The sequence below is a fragment of the Anser anser genome (genome assembly GCF_964211835.1).
Source record: "Anser anser genome assembly, chromosome: 5".
NCBI classification, from domain to species: domain Eukaryota; kingdom Metazoa; phylum Chordata; class Aves; order Anseriformes; family Anatidae; genus Anser; species Anser anser.
The window spans coordinates 13,907,009-13,922,665 of NC_139725.1; the positions used below are offsets into that span (position 1 = coordinate 13,907,009).

General features: G+C 44.9%; 1 long non-coding RNA gene across 1 annotated transcript in view; it reads right to left on the reverse strand.

Moving 5' to 3' along the window:
- Positions 1-15,657, reverse strand: part of LOC310901236 — a 44,081-nt gene that overhangs the window by 8,298 nt on the left and 20,126 nt on the right. Inside the window, exon 3 of the long non-coding RNA XR_014585646.1 lies at positions 1-15,657. This exon is cut by the window's right edge and continues 16,508 nt beyond it. This is a non-coding gene — a long non-coding RNA (uncharacterized lncRNA).

Below are 15,657 nucleotides of genomic sequence, written 5' to 3' on the forward strand. Positions count from 1 at the left end.
CGTGCACATGTCCTTCCTGGGATTCAGGGTGCTTCCCTGCTGGCTCAGTCATGCAATGCTTGGGAAGATCTGCCTTGTCCAAATTCAGCATCTCAGCAATGTCTTGAAACAAGGAGAGCTTTTCTGAAGAGCTGCTCTTGCAGAAAAATTGCCGGCTTTTTAGATGTCCACATTGCCCAGTAATTGCAGGTCTGGCCAATATCTCGCACAGCCGTATGCAGGATTATCCAGCCAGGGCACCTGGTCTGCAGGACCGCATCGGTGTATCAAAGACTAAATTTTCCCTCTGGCCATAGCAGCTCTTGGCAGCTCATAGCTGTTGTGCTGCGTGTGCTTGTGCTCCCACAGCGCTGTTCAGAAATATGATTTTCTAGAGAGCACAGTCTTTTCTCTGTCACTGTAACCAAAATTTACCTGGGCAAATACACAGCCTTCTTCATTACTTACAAGCAGTGGGAGCTGAGGACTTTGCTGGCAATGATTTTAAGTTCCCTTCCAGATGGCTGCTGGAACACGAGAAAGCAGCAGGACAGGAAGGCGCCTCTACGAAATCTCTTGAGATAGTGGGCATACGCTGATGACTCCTGGTTGGTGAATGTGCTCCTAGGTCTATCAATCAGTCAATTTGCAATGCAAGAAATACCAGCCCCAGGGACCTGGCGTAATTTAGCCAGTTTAGTGATGGGCACTGTTCCAAGCCAGCAGTTGCAGTTCTCCTTGCTCCAGATGACTTCAGACACAACCACAACATCACAGTATCTGTAATCTCTGCTCTGCACTCTGCTCTGCGCAATGATAACACATGCCATTGCCTCCTCCTTGCATACTTTTCCCTAGGGAATGGGCTGGAGGCAGCCTTCATCTCCCTGCCTCCCTTCCTCCCCTGGTCCAGTGGCGTGCCCTGCTGTCCATTGCAGTGCTGGAGCCAAGCAGCTGGGTGTAGAGGGGCAGTGGGGGCAAGGGGGCTGGGAAAGGGAATGTGTTTGTGGGTAGCACTGGGGTAACTGGAGAGGGGAATGGGGGAGGAAGGAGAAAGTGCATAGCCTCCACTGCCACCTCACACCCTGACTATGCTTGTTTTGGTATCAATATTTTTCAAAGTGTATGCTCTCGCACTCCCACTGGTTAGTTTTGCGCTCACCACATCCTGTGTTGTATCGTTCATTGCTTTGCTTAGAATTTGTTTCTATTTAGCAGGATACGACACCCTTGTTGTCCTGTTCATACTTTAAAAGTGCTAATAGTATGATAGTTTGCAGCCATTTCTCAGTTTTCCCAAATTTTATTAAAAATTGGCATTAACTATCTGGAGAGGTGTCTAGGGAGCTTTTAGAAACCTTTTAAACATTATCTGGATGTCCTGACTTTGAAATATTTAACACTAGAAAATTATATTCAATAACTTTGATTGTTAACAGATAATAGAGTAGAATAATTCATTAATCTCGTAGGATACTAATATACCATTTTATTTCTTTAAGTACACAAAAAATAGAGATTAATTGGATGCTTCTTTTTTCTTTTTTTTCTTTTTTTTTCTTTTTTTTTCCTTTTTTTTTTTTGTTTCCCTACAGGAATATTAGATATATCAGAAGATATCTTAATCTCTATAACAAGTTCAGGATTTCCTTTGTTCTCAGAACATTTTTATCCACTTTATCCATCTTGATATTGTTGAGTCATAGATTTGCCACCACTTCTTCCAACTCCTGTTAGAGCCTCCTCTTCTTCTCTTTGTTATGCATTTGCACAGCTACTCACAGACTGCCTATATGCATGTTACTCAAATTGTCTGTCTCCAGAGCTCCCCTCAGCCAGGATATTTTTAACGGAACACATATTTTTAGCTACTGAAAAATGATGTTAACTTTTGTAATATCTAGGGGAGGTGATTTTTTTGTTTGTTCTTGTGTTTGCTTTTTGTTTTAACTACCACTTTTCCTTTCCTGACCATTTTTCCTCATAATTACTTTATCTTGGAGGTATTGCCTGTTTTACATTGTAAGGTAAGGCCCATAATCTGTACACCCAATACAAATTTACCCTGGTTCTGGTCAATATACAATATATAATGGTATAATTTTATGGCCCAGGAACTTCCATTTAATCGGCTGAATCCACCCATGCTCATCGGCACAAGCTTTCACTGCTCTCTTTGCAGGTGGAGGAATGAGTCACAGACAGACAAAGTGATGTGGCCAAAACCACAGGGAAAACCTGCAGCAAGATTTTTCCCATTTCAGCCGAATCCCCAGTCTTGGGCTGCAAAAACATCCTCCTGAGTGTGCTCCCACGTGTGAGCACGTACCCATACGTGTGGGTGCCTGCACCGCCCGTCCTCTGAGGGAACCAGCCATGTGCAGCTATGACCCAGGCCTCATGTTCCAGCAATTAAATAAAACTCTCTTTTCTGTGTTTTCTCCTCCTGTCAGTACGAAGCCTAGTGAACACAGTGAAGTCCTGTGTGGCTGGTTTTGTTACAGCACTAAAATGTGGGACGATTATTACCCTGGAAGAGAGGAGGAGGCCTAGAGAAGGTGTCTGAATTATTCAGCTCTCTATAATGGGAAGAGAGACATTCTTTTCTGCTTCACAGGCACCTACTGAAATTATGATATGATTAAAATGGAAACACATTTTGGCCTTTACAGTTCCCTGTTCTCTGAGGAACAGAGGCTTGGATATGCTGCGTGAAAAGGCTTGCTAGAATATGACGCAGAGCAGCATTTGCTGATTTAGCTTTCTGCCTCTGGTCTGCAGGCCCAAGTCTATGGGCTGCTTCTGTGGGACCCGTGAAATGCAGCGAAGGAAAACTAAGCCAAGGCCCTGCCTAAATCCTCTGTGCAGCTGTCTGTCTGCCCAGGCAGCTAAAGATATTCAGAGGCCACAGACCAAAATTGGTGGAAAGCCACAAAGCACTGGGTTGAAAGCTGGGCAAAATATTCCTTTCTTGGAGGCTTCAAAGAACCGCAAGGAGGAGCCAGCCTGCAGGGTGGCACCCTTCCCTCCTCAGGGGCGGAGAGGAAGGTTATCTTTGTCTGACCTGACCCATGCTCACGGACAATAAGAGTATTTGGAAGCGGCCCCCGGGGGCTGGTCAGCAATACCCAACAGTGTCAGAGCAGGGTGTGTGTCTGATCTTGCACGCGGCAGAAATGAAAGGTGGAAGCAAAACATGTTTTCTTGATCTGGAATACTCTCAGGACAATAGTTCTTGTGGGAAATACAGACAGCCCTTTGATGACTCACTCTTCAAGATCTTTCTTGAGGGATTCAAAGCAGTCCAGGGGATTTATCCACACAGCTGCCATTAAAACTGCTGCGTGAGGGAGGCACAGCTACATTTGTGGCTAGCTTTGAAAATTTCAGCCTTGATTCATCCATAAAATGCCAGCACGCACCTTCCCTGAGCTGCAGGGAGGCAAGGTGCTCCTGCTGCAGGATCTCACGGTGTTGAACAGATCACACGCAAGCAAACAGGCGCAGGGCACCTCTGGCTGGCAGTGGCAGCACTACAGCCGGGAAGATTTAGAAAGCAACATACGGGCTCTGTGTGTGTGGCTGTGAGACAGTGTCACAGAGATAAGGTGGTCTGAGCTTTGTGCCAGGAAGGTACCTTCAAAGCAGCAGCAGTGCTCCCCTGCCCCTCACATGTGCTGTCCTGTGTGGTTATACCATGCATAGGACACAGCTCCTGCTTTTTCCATGTTCACACACGCATAAAAGGAAATAATAAAAAAATGTTGCTCCTAACAAAAGGAGCATAATGTGGTGAAAGTATTCTGAAACTCTTAGAGATCCACTATATCTAGCATGAGTTATTATGCACCTGGAAGTTGATACCATAGGCATGAGATTCAATATTCACCTTCTGCTAGTTATTATTCTCCAGTTTAGAAATTTCAAGCCTACAATTAGAGAGAGGAAACAATGCCTACTGACCAGCTACACATCCACAGGCACGAACAGTGACACGTAGAGGCAAAACAATCAGCAAAGAAATGGTGGGCTGGAAATTGTTCAGCCCAATACTTCGGCAGAGCGCTGTTATTGTCAGAGAGAAGCTGTATGCAACACCACAGTGTTTTATCCATCTGCCTATGGGTTACAGCATAATGGTGCAGACCTGGATCAGGATATCAGGGGCTTGTCTGCTGTGATGGATGATGCCTCTTGCATTTCTTTCTTTGCAGTTTATTACAGACTGAGTGCTCTGTGGGAGGGCTGCGTGGCCGGGCAAGCGCCTGCTCCCTTCTGCCAGCAGCTGCATTCTGGGTCAGAGGGGGGCCTCTGGAAGGAGGGAGAAATCACACTTTCTGAGAGAGAAACTGAGTTTGCAGAAGTGAGAGAAGGTACCAATGCGGTGCTCTTTCTTAGCATTTGGGTTTCCAGTCTGTCAGCGCTGGTTATTTTTACCTCCAGCACTGCAGAGCCAGTGCGATGGGTGACGGTTCGTGACACTTTCAGTCCTTCCTGTGAAGACCCTGTGAAGGTGATGCCAAGCCACTGGGGTGCTGGCTGGTTGGTAGCTGCTCTCTCCACAGCCTCCTGCTTTATCTCAGCGTGCTCTTAGGAGCTGAGCTGCCCAGGCACAGCAGCCTCGCTGGTTTGGGGCAGGTAGCATGGAGATGGGGAAGGGAACCAGCTCTGTGCCTGGAAACCAAACAGGCAGATTTTTGGAGCTGTGATCTAGCCCTGAAAGATTATTCCCCTGCTTTGCTTTCAGAGAATAGAGTCCTCATCTGTGTCCTTGTCTACACCTCTATACACGGCCATTACCTGCAGTTATGTCTTAATCTGCAGCTCACACTGTGGGTGGATATAATCCCTTAACATACTCAGGGAATCCCTGTGCACAAGTCAAAAAAATAAAAAAAGCAGCCTGCCAAAGAGATGTGTGGCTTTCTTTTATTCCTAACAGTACAGTGACACATTGTGCCACAGGCAGCTAACAGCTTATTGATAGAAAAATTGGTGGGGTTTGGGGTCAGCAAACATTGCAGGATGTGAAAGGGAAAGAGAAAAGTTCGCACCTGAACGCAGCATAGAGCATCGTATATGATAATGGGCTGAAATGCTGCAAGATGTCTCAGGTGCTGTTTGGAGGGGAGAGGTGAGGATTATTAACACTGATGCCTGCAACCTCACAAGTGCCAGAGGGCCAGCAGCCTGCAGACGGTTTGTCTGTCTTGAAGATAAACCAAGTACCTCCCAAGTGGGGGCACCGGAAGGTTTCTTTACTCTTCCTAGCTTCGTAGGTGATACTAAAGAGCACATGAATACAATACTCTTGTGCCCCAGGAAATGTCTGCAGATGACAAGGATCTAAATTAGAAAATGTCAGTATTTTCTGTCTCTGCAGCCATACCCCAGGCCAGCCATCGTACCTGAGTGCCTGGCAGATCCGACTGTATTTCTCTCAAGGTACAGGGTTTTGCCCCTCTTCCCTGAAAGCTCCCAGACTGTTTTGTTTCTCAGAGGTCTTTTAGTTTTGTTTTGTGATGTGTGTTTAGAGTAGTCTCTCAAAACTAGGCCGAGAAGCAGCCGTTCTCCTCTCCAATGTGCAAGTGACGCAGTGGGAGCTTTTTCTTTGGAAGAATTGAGCTCACAGCGATGCCTACCCAGTGTGTGCTCCCTGCCCCACCTGGGCTGGGCTGGGAGGCTTGTTCCTGGTAGCCGTTTTCTGCAGCACGTAACAGGGTTGTTCCCCTCTGTCGCCTCCTTGGCTTGGCTGGAGGACACAACAGCCTGCTGAAGATCATGTGAAGGAAAGCACAAAAGGGAAGGCTATGGGCTCCTGCTCGTCTATGTCAACAGGAAACTGAAAGCATGATGTAGTCAGCATACACTGGGAAGGCCTAAGAGTGTCTGACTGGCACAGATACACCCTCCAAACCTTGAACAACCAAATGATCTTAGGCGTCAGCGCTCTCAGTGGAAAGGATCTTCTACAGCATCTTCCAAATTAATAAATCACTACTGTGAAAGATTTCCTTTGGCAGAGTCTCTGTAGCTTTGGTCTTTGTTGTTCTAAATTCACTCTCTTCCATCCTTGGCTGTTTTCTCCCTCAGATCTGCAGGAAATGAAGCTAATATTTCATTTTATCTGCCAGCTTGTTGTTCTACAAAGGAGCATGTAGGAAGAATAAATGTGACTGTACCCTGACCTGCCTGCCAAAAAATCTGACCCTCTCCCTCCACAAACACACACACTTTTTGACTTGTTTCTTTGAGTAACAACATGTGCAAGGCCAGATGAGACCAGGAGAGAGAATGAGTTCATAAGGAAGGATATTCCCATATTCCCATTTCACCAGTGGCTTTTAATAAATAAATACAGCAATTAATAATTAATAGACCCAAACTTGAAGTCCTTACTCCAGGCAAAATTCTCCTTCAATGAAAGTTTTGCTCAAGCAAAATGTAGGTCAGAAATGCAGACCTGGAATGAAGAAAATGTTAATAAATAATAATGGTGGGCCGACTCTCCCCTCCCAGAAGAAACATTAACTGGAAGGGCCATGTGGGAAGTACAAGTCTGTATTATTCTGCTGGATCTTGTCCAAAGCTGGGGAAAGGAGGAAGCTAATGCAAAGCCTTTCTAACACACATCTCTGATTTAACAGCCAGTGATAAAGGCAGCCAGGGAAGGGCATTACAAGGCCTCCTGAGCCTCACTTTTTATGGAGCAGGGAGATGATCCGTAGAAATTCCTGAGTGAAAGAAACTGTAATATAGATGGGCTCACCGCTAATCCCGTCTACAAAAATAATCTAAAAACTGTCCAGAGGGATTGTTTTCCTTCCTGCCTGAAATAATGGCTAACAGCTTCAGACGAAATGCCACATGACAATCTGGCAGACCTGGAATATTCTCATGACTGAAACCAAAACTTCAACACGTCAGTGGTGTGACTCGGTAGATTTTGAGGGTCCCTTGCCCACTGTTACCTCATCTTATGTGCATTTCTTCTTCCATTTTTACTGTGGAGAGGTGACATTACAACATTAGGAGGAAAGTTTATGTGAAACCGAGTCAAGAAGGGAATCTTAACTGCCAGTGCTTGGATTTTTGTTTTCTTCCTTGTTAAATTTCTCTAGTTCTGGATTTTCCTCTGCTTGCAAGCTAAATTTTCATCCAAGAAATCTATTCCTTTTTGTGCTGGCTTTTCTTTTCCCAGCTCTCCTCATGCCTGCATGATGCTTCTCCCCACATTCTCCCATGGACCCCTTTTGTCTCATATAAAATTCCCAACCCCATCCTTGCCTCCAGGACTTCTGTCTGTCCAGTCATTGGCAACCATGGCATGTTAGGCTGCCTCTTGGCTCGTGATGCTGGCCTAAACTCTGCTTGTCTTTTTCTTGTAGATGTAAAATAACTCCAGCTTTCTTGAGATGTATACACAATTGCTTTCCTGAGCTAAGCCAGGAGCCTTCATTTCCTTCAGATGTCCCATTACAAATCACATTCCTGTTGTTTGGAAAGGCGGTAAAGTGAACAGAAAGACCAAACAATATGCTGATGAGAAAGCTGTCTCTTTTAGTCATAGAGATCAAAGGGGACTCAAAGCAGCTTCATGTAGGATTGGACGGGTAAATGGCAACAAAAGAAATTCAATGTCTTTTTTTCTTCCTTCCTTTCTTTTCTTTAAAGGCTCAGTGCACGAAGGCTCTTCGACTGTTTGTACATTATAAAAGTTTCCACGTTAGCTCTGCCAGCTAGGGAAGATACCAAGGCATCACTGCTGACAGTTCAAAAAAGGACTTTTTGACTTCAGTTAGAAAAGCTAACCGTGGGAGGGCATGAGTGGGGCAGGATGGAGAAATGTGCTGGAACATGCCTGTGACAAATATATCAAAAGACATGCAGGTCTGGCCAGATAAATGTTCTGAAAACATTGTGTAAAATGACACATGAATTGCCCCAGGTATGTCCCTCTTTGTTGTCTGCAGGAAGCTGCAGAGGTGCTTTCTTTCACAAATTACGGTGCAGGAGCTCTCTGAACTTCATAAACCCTGTTGGAGAACTGAGGTGGGCTGTGATTTTGTAGCAGCTGTCTTCCCCACCTATTTCCTCGACAGGGGTGAGTCCACAGCAATGCTTTCCCACCAGGCACATCTGGGGCAGAGGAGACTGCCAGGATGAGCGGGGAGAAGGGATGAAGTCCTCTGAGCATGCAGCCCGATGGCCTGGCAGGTTTGGAGAGCCGATCCAGTTCTGTCCTGGGAATGACTGACAAGTACCTTCAATCCAAAATACCAACTGGCAAATGACAGCACGAAGGGAGAATATGCAACAGTGATATCTTTTCCTCCAGCAGAGTGACTCATTCAGCCATGGCTGCCAGCTGGGGCTCATTAATTGCTTTAGATATTGAGGAGGCAGAGTGATCTGTGATTTGCTGAGAAAATATTAATTGCATAAAAAGATAATCGTAGAAAGGAAATTCACTTCATGAAATGACTGTTTTGAGAAGGTGGCAGCTCTGGTGCTGGGGCAAGTGGATAATGCAGGAAGCGACGGGTGTTACAGTACATTGAGCAATTAAACATACACTCCTGGCTGAGCTGTATTTATAAACTGAGCAGCCTGTGAATCACTCGCCCCAAGCATGCTTGAGATTTCATCTCCTTGACATATTCACTGCCATATAAACGCACCCCGGGCTGCGTCAGGGTTGGGTTGGCTTTGTGGCAAGGGTAGGGCTCTGCAGAGCCACCGAGGGGACCTGCTGGGGTCAGATGGGCACAGCCCTGGCCCAGGGGAGTCCCACCGGCCTACAGGCAGTGGCTAAGGGGGACGCATGGGGGCACCCACAAAGCCCTCTGCTAACAGCCTGTGTGGGTGCCCGGAGCTCCCTCTTACCTGTGTGGGGCCATGAGGCTTTTCTGCAGAAAGCAGAGGACAGCTGAGGATGCAGTGAGTTAAAACAGAAGAAGATAGCAGGCAGGGAAGATGCTAATACAAAATGTAAGTATGAAGACTTCTGTCATCTGGCCTTGAAATATCTCCCAAATCAATCTTGGTTAGACCTGCTTTCTCCTACCTTTTACCCCTGAATCTGGAGGTCACCACCTCTCCTGCACGCCACCAGAGCTTCCCGCCAGCCCAGCAGCATCCCTCCCTCATCATCCAGGAGAACTGGCAAGGGCTCATGCAAAGTGTTCTCCCCTGCACAGTGAGGAGCAAAGCACCCCACAGTTCAGATCTTTGAGGACTGGTGCTTCCAAACCCTGATGTGGGCATGTGCTGTGGGAGATAACAGCTGGGGAAGAGTGCTCTGAAATTGTTATTTTTCTTGGTATTACCTTAATGCTTCCATCTGCAGTGAGACTGGATGTGGTGGCAAGAACAACCCTCACCCAGATAGCTTTGTACCCACTGACAAAGGGGAAGAATTACAGGGAAGGGAAGTAGCCTCTCATCACACAACGGGTAAAGCCAACACTGGCCCACAGCAGAATCCAAATTTCCCAAATCCCTTTCTAGTGCCTCAGCCCTTGTGTCGCACACGATCCACTTGGGCCAAGTAAAAAATATCTCCCTGCACATGGAAGGCAGAGGCTGCAGAACTGAAGAGGAGCTGATTCAGATTCGAACGTCCCTGCAGAACAATTGTTGCTATTTATAAAAAAATGCACTCTCTGCAGTATATAATTAGAAGCTTTGCCTTCCACACACAAATTGGAGATAATGACTCCGAAAGAAAGTGAAAGGAATCCAAACAGAACAATTTCTGTCCTGAAACTCACTTGCTAAAAACTCCTTCAGCTTTTCACGGAAGTCTGCTTTGCAGCCTGTGCACTCTCCATGTCCCAGCTAAACGAGTGGTGGGCCAGGGGTGTGGAAGCATCACAAAGCGTTACCAAATGTTTTGATGCCAAGAACTTGTCTCAGGTTGCTGGAAGTAAAACTTGTGGGAATTTGGGTGCCTGATTTGTGTTTTCCACACCCTTGTAATCACAGATCACTTTTGAAAGACCCACCTGTTGATGGCAAAGGGTTGAATGCCAGGCTGCCTGGAGCAGAGGAAGGTCTATAGCCGTACATCCAGGCTTCTGAGTTACAACAAAATATCGTTTCAAAATTTATTATGGAAAGGCAAAACCCAGGTATTCAGCTTTAGAACCACAGAAATATATATAGTTGTTGCATTTTAAATTTTTTAAATACTTTGTTTTGATAATGTAAACACCTACAACAGTATTTATGAAAATGTAATGTGTCATTCTTTATTAAATTTTCATATGTGTTGCTATATGCATACACAATTAAAATTGAATTATAGTTAAAGCTCTTTGAAAAGACAGCAAAACAATTCACAGAAATCAAAACTCAATGAAATCAGAAAGTCGGTTATCAAATCCTTGCAATCCACGTTTTTCTTAAAACTGAGATGAATTATTCCCACAAGCCGTCCCAGTTTTCACAAGTCAGTGACTTCTGATGCGGTCTCATCACTGCTTGGCCACCAGGCTCTGAGTGAAGCCTCCTGCCAACCTTGCTGCAGGCGAGGAACCTCCCCTGCACTTGCCAGGCGTTTTGGGAGGTGTCCTGGCCCTCAACCAAGGAAGAAGATTCAGAGGCACAGGGGAGCCAAAGACCTCAAAGACCTCCACCTCCATGGCCAGCCCCAGCATGGGCCAGCACAGAGGTCTCCTGCCAGAGCTGTGGGGGGAACGTCTCACCCTGACATGTGCAACCTGATTTTAATTAAATCCTGCCAGATGGCAAGGCTTTTGGAGTCCTAACACCCCCTATGTCACAGTCTAGGCAGAGATCATCCCATCAACAGGCATGAGACCCGGAGAGCAGGTGTGAGGACTGCCGACTGCACTTAGTTGCTGTGTGAACTCTGTCTTTACAAAGCACAAATTCATAATAATTAAATTATTTTCATATATACAGAGCTGTTCAAAACTAATCAAGAAATGCTTTAAATGCAGTTAAGGGAACATTCACAATCCACGTACAGGGCAGCTCTTTTTTTGCTCCTATTTTGCAGAGAAGTGTTTCTGATTAGGATAAATGTCTAGTTTGGAGATCACACAGATAGCCAAAAGGAGTACCAGAAATAGAAACCAGGAAACTTATTTTTCCCTCTGCATGTCACCGTGTTATGTCACCGTGTTATTCATTTTCCTCCTATGTGAAATGGGAACATTAAAAGATACTGCAGGAGCATCGTGAGTTTTCTGTGGTGAAATGCTTCGGAAGGCTGCAAGGAAAACATTTCCTCCCCCACACGTTGGCTCCCCTTCCCCGCTGACCACGGTGAATGGGAATGGGCTCTCAAATCTCTTGTCCTAAGGAAACATCTCATTTGCAGTTCATTGGCCACAAGGCTGCCCTCAGTGAGCCTTTCAAGGGTCCTTTGGTGGGAGATGGGAAAATCCCTTTTTCTTCCCTAGGTACTTAGCATATGGTTCAGATTATAGGATTTTCTGCTCTGCATTTCTTTGCTAGCCATTTTTCCTCAAAGTTCATTCCTTCTACCTCTGCCTGCTGGGCCCACAAGAACTTGGTTAGGATGGATTGATAAATGCTTAAATAGTGCTTCCAGCAGCGTGGGCTGAAATTTGGCAGGCTAAATTCTGTCCAGAAGAGGTGCAAGCTGAAATGGCAGGATTGGAAGGACGGATTGGTCTGATCTGAGAAGGAGGCACCAAAGCTGGACAACAGCTTGGACAACAATGTTGGCGTAGCCTCTGTCTCTGTACAAGTGCTCCACCTCCATCCAACCCAGGACCTTTCTTCACCATGATCATTTGACCAGAGGGAAGAAGCTGGGGGTAGGACTGAGACAACACTTGTAACCTTCAGCGTGACTTTATTCATTCAGCTTAGCACGGGTAATTCCATAGGATCAATGGGACCTGCTTGCAGCTGGGCCCCCTAATGCAGCTCACTTCCCAAAGAAATGCAGTAATGGAGCAGAACAGGCAGTAATGAAACTCTGAAGGACCCCAACACAGAGCTCCTTTTTCTCTCCCTTTAATTGCAAGGCTAATGTTCCACATAAATATCTAGCAGCTGGTTGTTTGTGTATTTCATTTGAAAGCCTGGCTAAAAAAACGAGCGAGAGTACAGCTGGGAGTCAAAAAAGCTTTCAAAGGAGATAAGGCACTTTGCCACCAGCACTTCATGGGAGGGGCATTCTGACAGCATCATGATTTTAAAAGATTAAGTGCACAGAGTATAAAGTTCTTCCAGAATTTAAATATTTATTAAATGTATGTATCAGAGGCAGCTACAAAGCACCAGGTTTAAGAGAGGGCTCCTGAGCTAAAAGGTGCGTGCTGGAGGTATAACATGATGCTCCACGCAAGGAGAAATCAGCCAGGCAGTGCTATACAAAAAGAACATAAACCTCTGAAATGAGCTGGGTAGTAATTGCCTAATGCCAAAAGGACAGAGTGCAAAGTTCTCCTGCATCAAGGAAGGTGACACTCAAGAGGAGAGATGTGTTAACCCCCAGACATGAGTTGAAAAGCCACATAGGTTCAAGTGAGCCTCCTCAAAGAGAGCTGGCTTTCATGGAAACAGGCAAGCAGAAGATAACCCAATGATCTAGCCATGTGGTATGCCGAGGGGCAGAGAGTAATGCACTGCAGAGGTGACACATCAAGATTGTGTGCTGGGCTGTTGGGAATTGACAGAAGCGGAGATGATGTGGTTATAGAACGAGAGTAGGAAAGAAATGTAAAAATAATCAAAATAAAAGATTAATTCAGTGGAGTACTAGGGAATCCTCACTGAGAAGAAAGCCTTACCTCACCTAAGCTCAGAGATTAGATTCTAGGAAGGCTCAGCTACTACAGCTGGGGACCTGCTCAGGGATGCAGGTGCAAGGTCAGAGGAACTCAGTTTCAATGCAAGACCCTGTTTTTATGATCTTAATCAATAATATAAAATATTGAACTTCAGATGAGCTAATAATGTTCCTACCATCTTGCCTTAGCCTAAATAAGGTAAAAAGTATGTCTATTGGTACTTGCCAGCAATTTGGCTCTTTTGACCTTTTTCTCCTGGAAGGTCCTGACTCATCTCTGTCTCTCACCTCCAGTATTTGTCCATCATCTAAATTCCACTTTGCTTAATTAAAACAAAGATGGTGTAAGATGCCTGTTACAGTTTCTCATTCATGCTAAACTACTACTCATATTCGTATAACATTCTCTGGTTAGTAGTTATAAACATTTTCCTCTATAATACAAAGCTACAGACTACTCGTTTTAGGCTTACTAGAAGATAATCTAGATTTTAATATCTATCTCCATATTTTAGTATCTATCTCCTATTTTATTATCTATCTCCCAAATGGAGATATTCATAGGTGTTTTTCTGACCCCTTGGTATAATAAGCCTGAACTCGTTTCTAAGATCCATTTATTGGAAGAATTTCATTTCCTTTTGAATCCGTGAAACACCAAAAGCTATTTATTTATTTATTTTTTTATTTATTGAAATGCTTGCCAAATGGGTCCTGTGAATACTTCGGAATGGACACTCTCAAAATGGACAGTCTCTAACTGTGCCGATTAATGACTTTCAAATGCTTGCACTGTGGGAATGTGGGTATGCTGCTGTTTTTCTTCCCAGGCAAGCATGATACCCACATCCCTCAACTGCCTGCTCCCCCCTCTGCCCTCCAGTATTTTGGGATAGCTGTGAGAATGTGCCCTGCACAAACAGATGCATGACATTTTCTCTATGAAAGCTTTTCTTTATGTGCTTTCTTCAAATATTTGTGGGAAATAGATAAAACATATCCAGAGTGCCATGGCAGGGAATTCACTCCTTTCAGAGGAAAAATGTCATCCCAGAGACACTGCAGCTCTTTGCTGAGCTTCTCTGCAACCAGCCTGCCCTGATTACCTGTGCATTTGAGCACCTCTGAAATGAACACCGAGACTGACAGTAGTGCTGCTGGGCACAAGAGATAAAATCTTTCAATTCCAGATTGCCACTCCCAGTCTTGATGAGCTGTGACAAAGTCACTTTGATCACTTAATGCTGACTGTGAAGCAAGGGGGAAGGTATCACTGCAATAGAGGATGAGTTGCTTGAATCACTGCAGTCATGACAGCGTGGACTCTACAGATGGGATAAGAAAGGTGATTTATTCAGGGTCCCTCTACAATCATTGAAAAAAACTCCTTGAGGAGGGACATTAGATTCATTAGGCTTCATGGATAGCCCTCTAACTGGACATTTGCTGGCAAGAACGTAAATCTTTTACAACCACAAAGCATACACCCAGGTCTTCTAGGCATGACTGTCATAGGGATGGAATTTCAGCACTCCCTACAACAGCTCTGCCTGGGCTAGGGACAGAAAACCTCTAGTCAGGAGAGTTTCAAGGAAAAACGTGCTCTAACAAGTGACAATAATCCAGTTTTTATTTTTGAATACACAATGACAGGAGCTGCAGAAGACCTCACGTTAGAGTCCCTCTGAGTGCTCTCATGCTTTCTTTCATAAGGTTTTGTCAGTTTCTTGGCTAACATATTATTTCTTTACTTTTTTTTTTTTTTCCTCTCCTGCTATGCAAATCTTTGAAGGATCATCAAGAGCCATTCAGTGCTTATATTAAAAAAAAAAAAAAAAAAAGAAATATTCCCTGGGGAAAATAAGGTATCATCTTTCAGTCAGGCAAGAAGGGGTTTGCCATTTAGTGCCAAAAAGCAGTTTCACAGCTAATCTCAGCATGTCAGGCAGTTTCGCTGGGGCTGGCAGGGCATGTGGTAGAAGGTTCCAGACATGCTGAGCCATCTGAGGTAGGTGGATTGAAATCAACAAACCTTTCTGAAAAGGGAACAAGACAGAACAGGCTGAGAAGGTCATGAATTAAGATGACAACCTGCCGTGCCAGACTTGGCTCAGGTCAAGCCCCTGCACTTCTTAAGAGGTCACTGTGCATTCTCATATTCAGGTGGTTCACAGCTCGCAGAGTTTCAAAGTAGTGCTGGGCTTTCAGATGTTCAGAGACTGGGTTTACCTAACATCCAAAGTCACTAATGCTTTTTGATCACCTCAGTTTAGAAACAACACGTACCTAGGGAGCAGTCCTGTCCTGGCTGTGGCTTGGGTTCGAACAAACACACAGAGGATTCTGCATGAGTCTGTGCAGCCGCTGTAATGCCTCTGACTGTGTAATAGTATCATTTCAGGAGTGGTTTTGAAGTAATTTCAAAAATTTCAGTCCTGACATGAAGTGTAATATTCTGAACTTCCTCTGAAGTCAGAGATTTGGGGACTTTGATGCAACGGGTATGCAGTTTAGTGTGAGTTACAGTTTGCTTTTTAACACTTCTATCCTTATTTAGTCTGACAATGAAAATGATTGCAATTATTATTCTGATGCCCTAATGCCATTTCAGTTTCACATCCTTTTGTTCTGTTGGTTCCTCTACGGTAAGCAAATCTTCTCCCCTGTGAGCACTGTGGCAGGACTACACAGTATCTCGGGCTATTGTGGTTCTCTTGATAGATACATCGGGGTTGTTTTTCCTTTCTCAGCTGCCTACCCAAGCCAAAGTCCTTAACTGCTCCATCAGAGAGCAATCACTGGGGAGGGAAAGAAACATCCCTAAACAAGGCACTTTCTTGTTAAAGCCATTATCTATGCACTGAACTGCAGCCTACTGAAAGAAA